The sequence below is a fragment of the Leucoraja erinacea genome, chromosome 20 (genome assembly GCF_028641065.1).
Source record: "Leucoraja erinacea ecotype New England chromosome 20, Leri_hhj_1, whole genome shotgun sequence".
NCBI classification, from domain to species: domain Eukaryota; kingdom Metazoa; phylum Chordata; class Chondrichthyes; order Rajiformes; family Rajidae; genus Leucoraja; species Leucoraja erinaceus.
The window spans coordinates 15,884,815-15,899,588 of record NC_073396.1 but is presented as its reverse complement, the minus strand read 5'-3'; the positions used below and the strand labels follow the sequence as shown (position 1 = coordinate 15,899,588).

Below are 14,774 nucleotides of genomic sequence, written 5' to 3'. Positions count from 1 at the left end.
GAATGGACTGCAGACATAAACTACATCGGGACACAGGTGGAAGAAAGGGGCTAAAAACGAAGGGGTGGAGTAAGTAAGCAATGTTCTGAAGTGAATCTTGTTCGCGGTTAAAGCCAGGCTACAAGCGCAGCGGAAATCGCCCGAGGGTCGAACCACTCCTCATATTGCGGCCTCATTCAGCTCCCAGTATGAACATTTATGTTTTCGCATGGATCCTTATGTAAGCAACGCCCACACTTAAACATTAACAATTTTCAACGATAAGATTTTTAATTAGACATTTATGGACAACTCTTGCCCCCAAGCTTAACTCGTGAAACATCCCACCTCTCTTCATCCCAACAACCATTACATGCGGCCCCTTCGGGAAAAGCACATCTCTCTCGCCCGCAGTTACAAAAACTAACTTACATCAGAATACAGCCCACACCTGCAATAAACCATTCATCTCCAAGTGCCCATTTCATCATCTGCATTTTACTTGCTTCACTTCGTATCATATAGTCATATAGTCTAACAGCGTGGAAACAGGCCCTGTGGCACAACTTGCCCACATCGGCCAACATCACTTAATGCTCTAAATCCAATAAGATCTGGTTAATGTTGAGTTGTTGAGTGCGCCGTTGTGTAAAGGGACGCTTTCTCCTTTCACTCATTTTGCGACCAAACTCCGAATTGCATTCGTTTGATCCAAAATAAACAATTTCAGACTTACAGTCGATGAGTTCCATCTCCGCAGCTTTCTGCACCTAAATAATCTGTTCTGACTTCGTTGTAGATTCGTACTGACATCCCCAAGAGCAATGCTCATCCTAACTGTGATCTCCAACTTAATACATCACTCAGGAGCACGGTTCAGTGGCGCAGATTCGTGCCTCTCATCTCTGACACAATGGGCTTGGGCCTGGAATCCCACTATAGAAAGAAGCTCATGTCCCAGGGTGGGTAGGCTGGTGGTGCGATGGTTCATTTGCCAGTCGCGTAAACCACAAATAGACACAATGTGTTGGGGGAAACTGAGCAGGTCAGGTAGCATCTCTGGAGAACATGGATAGGTGACGCTCTGGGTCGGGACCCGACTTCAGACCGAAACGTCGCCCATTCATGTTCACGCCTGTACCATTGAGTTACTCCAGCATTTTGGAGTAAACCGCTGGATTGAGGGGCTGTAGCATTTGAACTCGGTTAACCCTTTTGGATTTTTAAAGCCGTCTTTGCGGGATCACCACGAAGACAACTTTCCTTCACGGTGGGAGCTAGAGTTCAGCGACTCCAGGCACGGTACAACGGTAAATGGGCTTGAGCAATAAACACCAGCCTTTCCAGCCACGCCCGTTTCCGATCGTTGAGTGAATGGATACAAATCTCCAGTGCGCCGCCGTGGAGGGCGTCAGGCTGGTGTCAGGCTGTCATTGTCTGTAGCACAGGAGCTTTCTCTGCTCTCTCAGCTGGTCGGGAACATGCATTTTGCATGTACTGTCGCCCACTGAATCCACACATACAATCGATCACTTGTTCACGCTAGTTCTATGTTATCCCACTTTCTCATCCATCTCCTACCCAATCTGGGCAATTTAGAGACCAATTAATCTACATATGTGGGATGTGGAAGGAAACCGGAACTGGAGGAAACACACGAGGTCAGAAGGAGAACGTGCAAACTCCCCACACACCGCACTTGAGGTCAGTATCGAACCCAGGTGTCTGGTGGTGTGAGGTAGAGTCTTCAGCAGCTGCATCACTGTGCCGTCCTGGTCATTGTATTTTGTCATCGCTGTCTATTGGAGCAATGTGAATGAATTGGCGGTGGCCGTTTCTACTTTACAATGGTTTCGAAGAGTATGTCATTGGTTCAAGCTGGGACGATGAGAATCAATCCAAACCTTCCTTGGTTCCACGCCCCGTTGCACCCTATTACTTGGTGAACACACAGTACAGGATTCGTGCCCACGCAACCGACCTAGTACAGGATACGTGCCCACGCAACTGAAAACAATCTGCGCGGAGCTACCGAGCAAATCCCATTGATATAATTAATTCCATCCCTTCCCAAACCTTCGGCGCGTTCGCAGCTGCTGAAGTGGGAGGGGAAGTTCGAGATGCAAACAAGTCAGTCCGCGTTCATTATTAGATGCACAAGTGCGGTAAATAACGTGCAGGTACAATGACAATCTTGCTTGCTGCAGCATCACGTACACATAGACCGAAGTACACATAAAATAAACCAAAACATGTATTGAGTAGTACAAAGCTGTAGAATGAACAAAGCACATGCATCAAATACTCGCACTGGTAGTTGGTTAATTCTACATGGCTACAATTGATGTACTACACAAAACAAATGTCTACATCACAGTGCACGAATTAATATCCGAGACAAAAAGGCAACACAAGATCCTCTGCTCTTAAAACACTAATAGTATTTTTTCCCCACAGTACAGCGGCGTAACTGGAGGGGCTGTGGGGAGAGTGATACACTGACATGACCAGATGTACTGGCTCAGCAACAGAGAGACAGATGTAATGCTGTCGTGGTTCCAAAACAAACCAGTGACAACAGGTACACAAAATTGCTGGAGAAACTCAGCGGGTGCAGCAGCATCTATGGGGCGATGGAAAATAGCCCTATTTCCTTCGCTCCATAGATGCTGCTGCACCCGCTGAGTTTCTCCAGCAATTTTGTGTACCTTCGATCTTCCAGCATCTGCAGTTCCTTCTTGAACACAGTGACAACAGGTGCCGGGCAGAGGCACCAGAGGGGTGAAACAAAAAGGAATCTTTCAAGACAGTGCACGCGTTGGCGGTGCACATGGCTTTAATGCCGCGAACCGTGGGATCTGTGGTGAGGAAACCGACTGCTTGTGCTGATAGTCACAGCACTGGCGGCGCAGTTTATGTAGCAGCCAATAATCGTATTAAATGCGAGGCTTTTTTTTTTGTTGCAAAATTAAACCTTAAAACATAACTTAAAGCAAAGTTACTTCAAACGTTCCTCTCTACTTTGCAAGGGCAATTTACATTGGCTGGGTGTGCAGTGAGGTGGGAATCACGGCCGCACGTCCCTCCACAGCCTGTTCCTATAAACAACAGGGCGCCTCAACTCGGGCAACTCTGTCGAGGAGGAACCGCGGTACAAGGAGTTTCTGGGTACTGCAGAAGTTTTGCTCCTGATCAAGTCTCGGGCCTTCGGGTTAGACTTGGTCTGAATCGGAGTCCGAATGGCTACCACTTAGCCTGGACCAACACGTGTATGTATACAAGAGTGCTCAGTGGAAGAACTCCGACAATCTACACTTCATCCGACATTGTCCTCATCACAGCTTCCTCTTCATGACATCGAAACGACCGACACAAGAGGTCAAGCAACGATTCCACGTGTAAGAGAATCAGCTTTCCACTTATCTGCGTTCTGCAGCGAATCGATGCAATTACCGCAATGGGGTCTCGGCCTTGGAAGTAAGTAACTCCTCGACAATATGATCCGTGAAGATCAACACTGTGGAACATAACCCTGCTGAAGAAGCGTGCATTTCGACAGCGCTTTAACCAGACTCTCTCGGGAGGCGATCCATATGCAATGAATTACCCTCGGGCCCACATTCCTAGCTGGGGTGCGAGGTTAACACGTAACAAAATAAGACTAACATAAACCACCTATCTACTTCTAGCTTTCTAGTAATATTAGTTAGGTGTGGAACAACGACCAGGAAAAATGATTTGAAAGAGGCCAAGTCGTCTTTAACCAAAGTCCAAGGAAATCCATTTAAATACCGTCTGCCAACTTCCTTCAGTCAATGGAGGATTGTCGAGATAGTTGCCATGCATATGATCCATTATTAATGACCACAGCAAACATGCCATTAATACATTTAATTGATAATGGATGTCAGACTTTGAAAACATTTATTTCCTTCAAGTGTATAACCTGATATATTATATTAAAGCACCGGTAATGGCGCCTCAGTTCCACTGGACCTGTTCAAGTCCCACTGAACCCATGCCGCCACTAACTGTAACTTCTACTAAATAATCCCCCACGTTTGTAGAGTCTGGCTTTATGGACGTAGAGAAGGAACAGCTTGGCTATCTAAAGTTGGTGTCAATACCTTTTTGACGAGCCGCATCTACGACCCCAGACAAGAAAACCACAAACGAGATGAAAGGATAAATGTTTTTTCCTTACTGAAACTTGATACCAGGCAAGTTTGTATACAATGAACACGCTAGTTTCAAGATTACCACGCGTCTCTGGAATAAAAACCAAACAGATAATGGATTGCATGATACCTGGACACTCTGCGGGACAGCATAAGGTTACGGTAGAATACGCTGCCTTCACCACCTCTACAGAATGAAATTGGGACTAATGAGAAGAGATCAGAATGCAGTATAGAGCGGAGGAGAGATTGGGTTGGTCCAACGGAGCTGAGGCAAAGGAACTGCAGGCGCAGGAATCCTGTGCAAAACACAAAGTGCTGGAGGAACTCAGAGGGTCAGATAGCACATGTGGAGGGAATGGACATGGGACGTTTCGGGGTGGGGCACTAATAGAGTTGACCGCCTTCAGCATTTTTACAAATTTAATGAAGCCAATTGACCCTAAAAACAAGTATTTCCTTGGAGTGTGGGAGGAAACCGGAGCACTCGGTGAAAACCCATGCGGTCACAAGGAGAACTTACAAACTCAGTACAGACAGCACCCATAGTCGGGATTGAACCGGGGTCTCTAGCGCTGTAAAGCAGCAACTCAACCGCTGCGTTTCTCCCTGTTCTTGTCCAGCTTAAGGTACAGACCCTTCCCCTCTGTGGTGCACCACCAGACGCTTCCCTTCTGTTAACGGGATTCTGAACGGTCCTTCCATAAGCTAGTGTGCTGTCTTATTTACCGTTACCTCATTGTGAACATTGGACTTTGTCTGTGGAACTAATGCATTACAATATTCTGCACTCTGTATCTTCCCCTTTGCTCTATCTATTGTGCTTGATTGTATTTATGTATGGTATTATATTATCTGATCTGTTTGGCTAGCATGCAAAATAAAGCGTTTCATTGTACACATGATAGAAATAAACTTGAACCCAAGACAGAAACAAAACCTAGCTGACCTTAATCAGCGAGTCAAAAATGTTTAAATGTCATGTGTGCCGAATACAGAACAATGAAATTCTTGCTTGCAGCAGTATAACAGGCCTGTGAACATACAGTACACACATGTAATATACAAACGTGAACAGATTATATATAAAAAATCAATAAATTAATAATCACAATACTACTGCAGTTTATGTATGAAACGCTTTTTGATAGGGATTCAGTCACTTTAACAAAATATTAAGCAGGTAACAGGGCTGACCATGGAAAATGTTCTACAGCACAAAAGGCAAGAGGTCTAACGTTTTGTCTAGTTATCTAGTTGTCTAGTCTGCTGAGAAAGAAAACTGAAATGAGTCTCTCTCATTCCAAACTGAGACTTTTCTTCGTGTGATGGTGTTGTAGAATTAAAGAACGTTTTTTTAGGAAGGAGATGAGGAGGAAATTATTTAGTCAGAGAGTGGTGAATCTGTGGAATTCTTTGCCACAGAAGGCTGTGGAGGCCAAGTCAGTGGATATTTTTAAGGCAGATATAGATTTTTGATTAGTACGTGTGTCAGAGGTTATGGGGGAGAAGGCAGGAGACAGGGGTTAGGAGGGAGAGATAGATCAACCATGATTGAATGGTGGAGTAGACTTGATGGGCCGAATGGCCTAATTCAACTACTATTCCTTATGAGACCACTCGACCCACTCTTTGATGCTGCCTTCCTCCCTGGCAGTCTTGTCATAGTTCTCGAATGTCCCATTTACATGTTACCATTGAATCTGCTTCCACCCCCCGCCCCCACCTCCCTTTTTGAGGTAGATCTTTTCAAACCAAGACAAATCGTTGCCTTGAACATCTCCAGTTTTCTACCTGATCTTTGTATAGATTAATTTACACTTCTCCCCTCTGGTGGCCACCTCTCCTGGTAAGGTACAAATATTCTCTCACTGCTCCATACAACCAGTCATCATTTTGATGTACACTGCACTCCATAATGTTTGGTTCAAAGACCCATCATTTATTTATTTGCTTCTGTACTCCACAATTTGAGATTTGTAACAGAAAAAAAAAAACATGTGGTTAAAGTGCACATTGTCAGATTTTAATAAAGGCCATTTTTATACATTTTGGTTTCACCATGTAGAAATTACATGTGTGCTTATACATAGTCCCCCCATTTCAGGGCACTATAATGTTTGGGACACACGGCTTCACAGGTGTTTGTAATTGCTCAGATACATAATAATTGCCTACTTAATGCAGGTATAAGAGAGCTCTCAGCACCTAATCTTTCCTCCAGTCTTTCCACCACCTTTGGAAACTTTTATTGCTGCTTATCAACATGAGGAACAAAGTTGTGCCAATGAAAGTCAAAGAAGCCATTATGAGACTGAGAAATAAGAATAAAACTGTTAAAGAGACATCAGTCAAACCTTAGGTTTACCAAAATCAACTGTTTGGAACTTCATTAAGAAGAAAGAATGGTGAGCTTACTAATCGCAAAGGGACTGGCAAGCCAAGGAAAACCTCCACAGCTGATGACAGATGAATTCTCTCTATAATCAGCATCTACTCTTTCCTCCAGTCTTTCCATCACCTTTGGAAACTTTTATTGCTGTTTATTAGCATGAGGACCAAAGTTGTCCCAATGAAAGTCAAAGAAGCCATTATGAGACATCAGCTAAACCTTAGGCTTACCAAAATCAATGGGTTGAAACATCATTAAGAAGAAAGAGAGCACTGGTGAGCTTACCAATCGCAAATGACCAAGGAAGACCTCCAAGGCTGATGACAGAAGAATTCTCTCTACAATAACGAAAAATCCCCAAACACCTGTCCGACAGATCAGAAACACTCTTCAGGAGTCAGGTGTGGATTTGTCTATGAGCACAGGCTGCAGAAAACTTCATGAAGTTTGCCAAGAAGCACTTAAAAGAGCAACCACCATTCTGAAAAAAGGACTTGTGGGCAGATGAGTTGAATATTAACATATCAGAGTGATGGCCAGAGTAAAGTATGGGGGAAAGAAGGAACTGCCCAACATCCAAAGCATACCACCTCATCTGTGAAGCACAGTGGTGGGGGTGTTATGACCTGGGCATGTAGGGCTGCTGAAGGTACTGGCTCACTTATCTTCTTTGATGATACAACTGCTGATGATAGAAGCATAATGCATTCTGAAGTGTATAGACACATCATATCTGCTCAAGTTCAAACAAATGCCTCACAACTCACTGACCGGTGGTTCATTCTACAGCAAGACAACGATCCCAAACATTCCTCTAAAGGAGATTTTCAAAGCTAAAAAATGGTAAATACTTGAGTGGCCAAGTCAATCACCCGATCCGAGCCCAATTGGGCATGCCTTTCATATGCTGAAGAGAAAATTGAAGGAGACTAGCCCCCAAAGCAAGCATAAGCTAAAGATGGCTGCAATACAGGCCTGGCAGAGCATCACCAGAGAAGACATCCAGCAACTGGTGATGTCCATGAATCGCAGACTTCAAGCAGTCATTGCATGCAAAGGATATGCAACAAAATACTAAACATGACCACTTTCATTTACATGGGGTGGTGGGGGGGGGGGGGGGGGGGGGGGGGGGGTAATGTATTAAATACTGCTGCAAATTCTACATGTTGAAACCAATGTATAAAAATGGCCTTTATTAAAATCTGACGTGCACTTAAACCACGTGATTTTTTTTCTATTACAAATCTCAAATTGTGGAATACCGAGGCAAATTAATTAAAAAGGGTCACTGTTCCAAACATTGTGGAGGGCATTGTACATTCTACATAGAATGATCTCAGATCTAAACAGAGCGACGCAATATTTGCACACCCTCCTTGCTCAATTAAGTTTCTCCATGAATGAATCTAGACGTATTTGTGAAGGGACTTCCGGGGAATGATTGGAAATTCATTGATGCGGATTCTGATGCAAGCATACTCAATCCAATATGCGCAAGGAAAGATGAAATATGGTGTGGGATTAAAGTCCAACCACTGGGAAGGTCCCAGCACCTCCCAATACATATAAACGTCACTGGAATTAAATAATTTAAGGTTTAATTTAAACATCTATCCAAAATCTTTGATTCAAGGGTTGAGCTGGAAGATTACCTGAAGCAGGCACTTCACATTACCCTTGGCCATCCCGCACTCACCCTCTCAGCGGGCTTTTGCCGCGTGCGTCATAGGCTTTGACCGATCGGAACTTTTCCTCGAAACTAACACAATATCGGGCTGAATTTAGCGTCGTAAGCACAAGATAGTTCACCGGGCCCCTTTCAAACTTTCCACCTAGCGGAAACTTCTTGAGCATTGCAACAGAACCCAAGCCTTCAGTTCACTCAAAACGCGCAAAGGTCCATATTTACCGAGGCAAATGGGCGCAAGGAGTGTTCTCAAGGTGCCGAGATTCTACACCACTAAACCCTTGGTAAAAGAAAGTCTACCCGCGGGATGGCATGTTCGATCGTGCACTTGCGTGCTCGTTGACAATGTGTACCACCCGCCCGAGATGATCAATGTAGACTCAGTGGAATCCACGCTGTCTCGATAAATGCGGAATGGAGAAGCCCTTTTGCTTAATGCTTTGCCTCTCGGGGACATTGATCTTCAGACCGCCTCAACCTGTTGTATGGGAGAGGCTACTGATGGAATCCGGGCTGTTCCCTTCTGCACGCTTCAGTGAAACCGCACCCAACATTTGCACATGATATCGCCTCAATTGGCGACCGAGCGCAATTCCTTTTTTTGTGTTTGCTCCCCGATGTCTTTTAGGGAGCCCATTTCACGCGACCTCGCCTTTCCTGTCTCGGTTCCCTGGGCTACCACAGTTGGGATGAGTGGGCATTTAACACGTATTTAGCCATAGAAGATTGGCTTGCTTTGGATGAACCAACTACTTCACAGAAGAGCGTGCTACCCGGCTGGATTTAATCAGCGATCGCAAACATGCTAGGCATGGCTCAACACACGCCATCTACACAGATACACATTTACACACACCGGACCCTGCCCTCCGTGCTTTGGTCCAAAGCCCCGCTATTTGAGGGGGACCCACCTTGCTCAAACACCCTTGATGCAAAGAAATACATTTAAAACATATTACCGAGACATTCCACGCTCGCAAACACATCACCGGGTACCCGTGGGGTAGCGGAGCCCAGCATTCCACGACACCACCATTTCCATCTACTAGAATAAGCGTAGGTGTCTATCCGGATGACCCTGCGCTGATTCACGCCATCACGCGCGAATTTGTGTATATTGTTTGGAAGACAGAAACATTAGGAATCCATCACAACCCACCTCCCCGTTCTTGCTACAGTCGGTGCGCCAGTTTAAAGCGGACTCGCGGCCCCGAAGGCAAGGAATTCAGATGCACGAATTGTCGGGAGCAACAGGAGGGATTGGGAAACTTACAAGAGGTTGAGATGTTTATCCCATTTTAACCCGCAAAAAAAAACAAAAACCTTGCTTTTCCAGCAATTAAATAAAGGGATGATTGGCGGGTTAACACGTTTGATCTGTCCATGGTACTGAATTATAATTCAAAATAGGAGCCATCACGATGTTGAGGATTATGGCTCGGTTTTACTACAGGGCAGGGAGGGGGCGATCAGTAAAGATACGACTCACTCAAGGAATTGGTGAAAAATAAACGAATCAACAGCTAAAGAACAGTCGCTGTACAAAATTAATGGCACATTGCATAGAAAAATAATAAGACGTCTGAACTAGCTCTATGTAAACGCCATTCAATTAGTTCAATTCTACTCTCTTTTATCATAGACCTGCAGTTCTTCCCCCTCAATTATTTATCCACTGTTATCCCCTGTTATTATCCTCTGACAATACTCTGGACCCGCACCTTCCGCCCTTACAGTAGCGCATTGAGATTAGAGCAGGTAAGCAAGTCCAAACTCCACCATCGCCAACCCTGCTCCTTCTTGTCGGTTTGGTTTCCGACCCTACCGCCATTGGCTTTTATGCTTTCTAATTAAAGTCCTTCACTCCATCCGCAGACAGCCCCGAATATACCCTTCGATTCCCTGCGCACCTACACGAAATATAAGGGAACACTTCCAAGTGTAACTTGGCTAAAGTTGGCAGGTGGACTTGGATTACAAAGCACACCTATTTACTGGACTGCCAGCGAGCTTGTAAATACCGGCTGCCTCCTACAGGTAAGAGTTTGCATAGTTTCGGAAGTTACAAAGCGACATGATAGTGCGAGTGTGGCTGGAACAGCCCCCGGGAGCTCCAGTGCCCTGCAGCCCCGCACGGAGCTGACCCGCCGACCAGCGTCACCCATCCCTTCCCTGCCCGCACCCTTCCTTCCCCAACACCCACCTTTATCTGCAGTTTCGGACATAACCCAAGTCATCTCACCCTGCGTCTTTCCCTTCACTGCGGGACGATTTATCTTGCAAGCTGTGCGTGGCTCGACCTTAGCCCAGACCCGAGCAGTTCTAACAGGAGCGGGTCTGATCGCGCCCTTTTAAAGGCGGATCCTTTCAAATCGCAGAGTGAACACATCAGCCCGTTTACGCCCTCGTACCGCCGATCCCCGGCCCATGTCAAACTGAATTCAGAGGCTGAGACGAGGACTGGATAAGTGCCGATTAGCGCAGTACCTGGGGCTGGATTTCATTGATCCCAGTCGACTCTTTCCTCTCTCTCTCTTTCCTCTCTTCCACACGCTCTGTTTCCCACGCCCTCGGCGTGAAGTTTCGGCAAATTATTCAATTCCGTTTAAGATGCTCGATTGATTTTCGCGCATTATTCAAATGCTCGTGACGCCGAGACATGCACCTTAACGGATTGAGGGAGCGCCCGAGGGTGTCTGTGTGTCGGCTGGTCCTCGGGCGTGGGGTTGCTGGGCATGCGTGCCCACCTGCTCCCTCCGCCCGCCCGCCCGCTCGCTCGCCCGCTCGCCGACTCCTTCTCCCGTCACCACATTGTTCAGGGTTGGACCGCCAGGCGCTCGTGGGTTTTCATTCTCCGGGTTAGTTCCTCCTCCCCTCCCTCTCTCTCCTCTTCAGTCTGCCTCTGGGAGTGTTTTTAATTTCCACGTTTTAATTATGAAATCTCTTTGGCGTCTCTCAACCGCTCAACCCACCCCACCCCCACTCCTACCACCGCGGGAGGAGCGCTCACCAATCCCCCGAGCACCGACGCCCCTTAAATCTCCCGAGTGCCAGCCAGCCCCAGCAGGAGCGAACACATGGCGAATTGTCACAGCAGGTAGCAGCTCTGAGATTTTATCAACCGGCTCATCAGATCTGTTGCCGTTCGATGTCCATCTCGCCTCCTGCAAGATTCCTCACAAGTCCCTCCCTCGTCGCTTCCTCCCACGGAAAGGCGAACACGGTTCTCTTATCTCCCTGCAAAACTCGCCGTACGCCAGCCTCTTCGGACCTGAAGCTCGCCTCGTCTGTATCCACTGCACGCTCCCTCTCCAGTCTCAGCTCGGATACCTCGCATACAAAACAGCTGACTAAATCGACCTTACATCAAGATAAATAGGAGAGAATGTGCACAGGCTACCGTTAGATACTAACAGGCCAGCTCAGGCGAGCGTGTGCGTCTGCTCAACAGAGCAGGCGTAAATCTAAATATACCACAGGAAAGCAATTTTAATTAAACAAGTAAAGCATTGCCGCTTAAATTATCAACGCAGCCCCATCGCTGCCATGAGGCCAGGGTAGTGAAATACGGCAAAAGTAGGAAACGCCGTACATAAAACGTGGCAAAAACCTAGTGTCAAAATAAGTGTTATATTTTAGGGTATCTGAAAGTTCACTAAAACCTCTCATCGCAGCATTTCACCCGTGTTAAACTACAACACTTAGACCGCATTTTAATACTGCCAAAAATCCCTTTGCTCCACCACAACGGGATGGCGGGACTGTCATATGAGGAAAGATTAGAAAGGTTGGACTTCTATTCACTGGAATTAAGAAGGATGAGAGGATATCTTGTAGAAACGTATACAATTATAAAAAGACTGGACAATGCAGATAAAATGTTCCGAATGTTGGCGGAGTCCAGAACCAGAGGGCCACTGTCTAAGAATAAAGGGGAGACCATTTAAAACTGAGATGAGAAAAAACTTTTTACCAGAGAGTTGTGAATTTGTGGAATTCTCTGCCACAGTAGGCTGTAGAGGCACATTCACTGGATGAATTTAAAAGAGCGTTAGATAGAATTCTAGGGGCTAGCGGAATCAAGGGATATGGGGAGAAGACAGGCACGGGTTACTGACTGTGAATGATCAGCTATGATCACAATGAATGGCGGTGCTGGCTCGGAGGGCCAAATGGCCTCCTCTTGCACCTTCCAGTTCCAGGTGCCATTGCACTCACCGGAAACGCTGGCCCTTCAAAGCTTTCCACGAGAGGGCAAATACATGTAAAGGGGCGGAGACAGGGGCGAGTAAGAGTGAAGTGGTGGAGGGGGGGGGGGGGGGGGGGGGGGGGGGAGGGGGGAGGGGGGGGGGGGGGGGGGGGGGGGGATAGATAGGGGGGGGGGAGATGGGGGGGGGAGATGGGAGGGGGAAGCTGGCCTTTCGAGACTCCGCTTTTTGATGGTCTTTGCTAACCGCAGCTGCCTTCAATCTAATTTCATCCGATTTGAGAGTTGCGTTCTGGTTATGAACCGCGCAGAACGTTTCACCGCCTCCAGCAAATACAAACAGGGGCTGACGGCCGCCTGGGTAGGCATGGCTCCGGATGTCCGCGCAACAGACGTTGCAAACTTGCCATAAACACACACACCCTCCTGCACCCACAGCGGGCATGAGCTTCAGTCACACTGTGCCCTACAATTATCACACCATAAAAAGGGTTCTATTTTGCTGGGCATAATTAGCGCCTTGCTGATAAATTGGTGATTAGGAGACGCCCCTGTTGCCTCCTGGAGTTCCACTGACGACCGCACTTGGCGGCTCCTCGCGTCTCTAGTGCGGGACACAGGTCTCACTCCGCGGCGTCTCACCGGAGACACCGGGGTCCTAACGCCCATCAGAGCAACAGATAACCGAGGGAGCGCAAAACCTTTCAAGAAAGCCCCGTTACGAAACACATTACAGCTCTGAGCTACGGTTAGCCTTGGGCAATGCAACGCTAGGATTGCAATAACGCGTTGTCGAGTTAAACGGGTTGTCAAAGGGACTGCGGCAACCTGTGGCACTGGACAGGTGCCTATATAGGTGGTTTCCGGGAGGGGACACAATCTTCCCTCGGAACTCAGACTGAGAAGCCAGCTGGGACATAAACATGCGGGGACAGAGGGTTTAAGGGGGGGGGGGGGGGGGGGGGGGGGGAGAGAGAGAAGATGGGGCAGTTACGCGCGACAAGCAGGTGTCAGTTTGGTTGGGAGACCCCTCGGAGACTCTTCAACGGCACTCGCTCCCGCACGGGGACAGAAAGTTGGTACTTTCCAGGCCGAGTGCGCCTCGTGTGTGAGCCCGTAGCCGAGTGCGGATGGTTGCAGCACCAGTGTACTCTTTAACTATTGCTAAAGAATCGGGAGCGCACACGAGGTAAAGCGGAAAGCGCTTCCCAACCCGCGCTGAGCTAGGCCAACACGCTGGGAGCTGTCCGGCCCGGCGGTGCTGAAATGTCCGGACATTAACCCGCCAGCGCCCCTTACACAATATTAGTCAGAGTCCGCTCAACACTTGCGTGTGTTGTTATGGGTCTGCTAAATATCCCCCTCCCGCCTCTCCCGTCCACTCTAACGTCTGCTTTAACCTCACATTCCACACTTGCTACTGGCAGCCGGCTCACTCACCCGCTGGACGGCTGCCGGCTCTCCACTTCCGAAGTGCCTGTGACTCGCATATTTTCTCAAAAAAGGTCAAGTTTCAACCCAACTCGCCCAGAAATCCAGGACCGGCCGGGAACGGCCTGAAAGGCGGCTGCTCCTCGCTGCGCTTCGGCCCTGCGTCAAGCGGAGATTCCACAGATGATTAAAATGGGCAGTGATTGATTTGCGCCGAGACTGAAGCGGTTGTGCTTGAAACGTGGCGAGCCTGGGCTAGAGACTAAGCGCCCTTTATCAACCGTGCGCTCTGTTCGTCTGGTGAACGGAGGGGAAAAACACATTTAGCATCAAGTTCCCAATGTCGCCCAGTAAAAACAAACGGGGAACGATCGGAGACGTGAGACAGAAAGGATATAGTCCGGAATATTGACGGGGAAAAAAGGTGAGGCTATGCCAGGTAATCGGCTTATTAATAATGTCAGCCCTCACACGGGTTTAAGGAAACAAAGAACACGCAATGTGATCGCTCTCATACAACGAACCGCTTGTTAGATTGCATTACTTTCCAATTCCAGGCTGCCCGCAACAAACTGGGCTGCGCCGCGACTCAATGGAGTGTTGTGTTTAAACAAGTCGCGCAGAGGCGAAGCCCCGTATTAATAATTCAAAATGTTTGAAAAAAAAGACTGGGAGTATGCAGCAGCGACATTAACTGGGAACACAAAGGCGACCAGGTCGGGCTTGGAGCCCGTTAGTTACAATTCAGCAGGGATTGACAGCAAGCTGAATGCATAAGTGGGCAGAACGCCCCCCGCTGCTTTGCATTCTGAGCGTTGCCGACACTCTGCAGACGGAATCACACTGCCTGAGATTTAAGGCACCCATCGCATTTACCAGTGCGATTACACATCTTTA

The 14,774-nt window shown here is 47.6% G+C and overlaps 1 protein-coding gene across 1 annotated transcript in view; it reads right to left on the bottom strand.

The window, feature by feature from the left end:
- The window catches only part of elfn1a (extracellular leucine-rich repeat and fibronectin type III domain containing 1a), a 245,798-nt gene extending 231,776 nt beyond the window's left edge, over positions 1-14,022 (bottom strand). The window contains 1 exon segment of the mRNA XM_055651365.1: positions 13,887-14,022. The gene's annotated coding sequence lies outside the window, so the exon portion shown is untranslated.
- Positions 14,023-14,774: the final 752 nt, after the last annotated feature.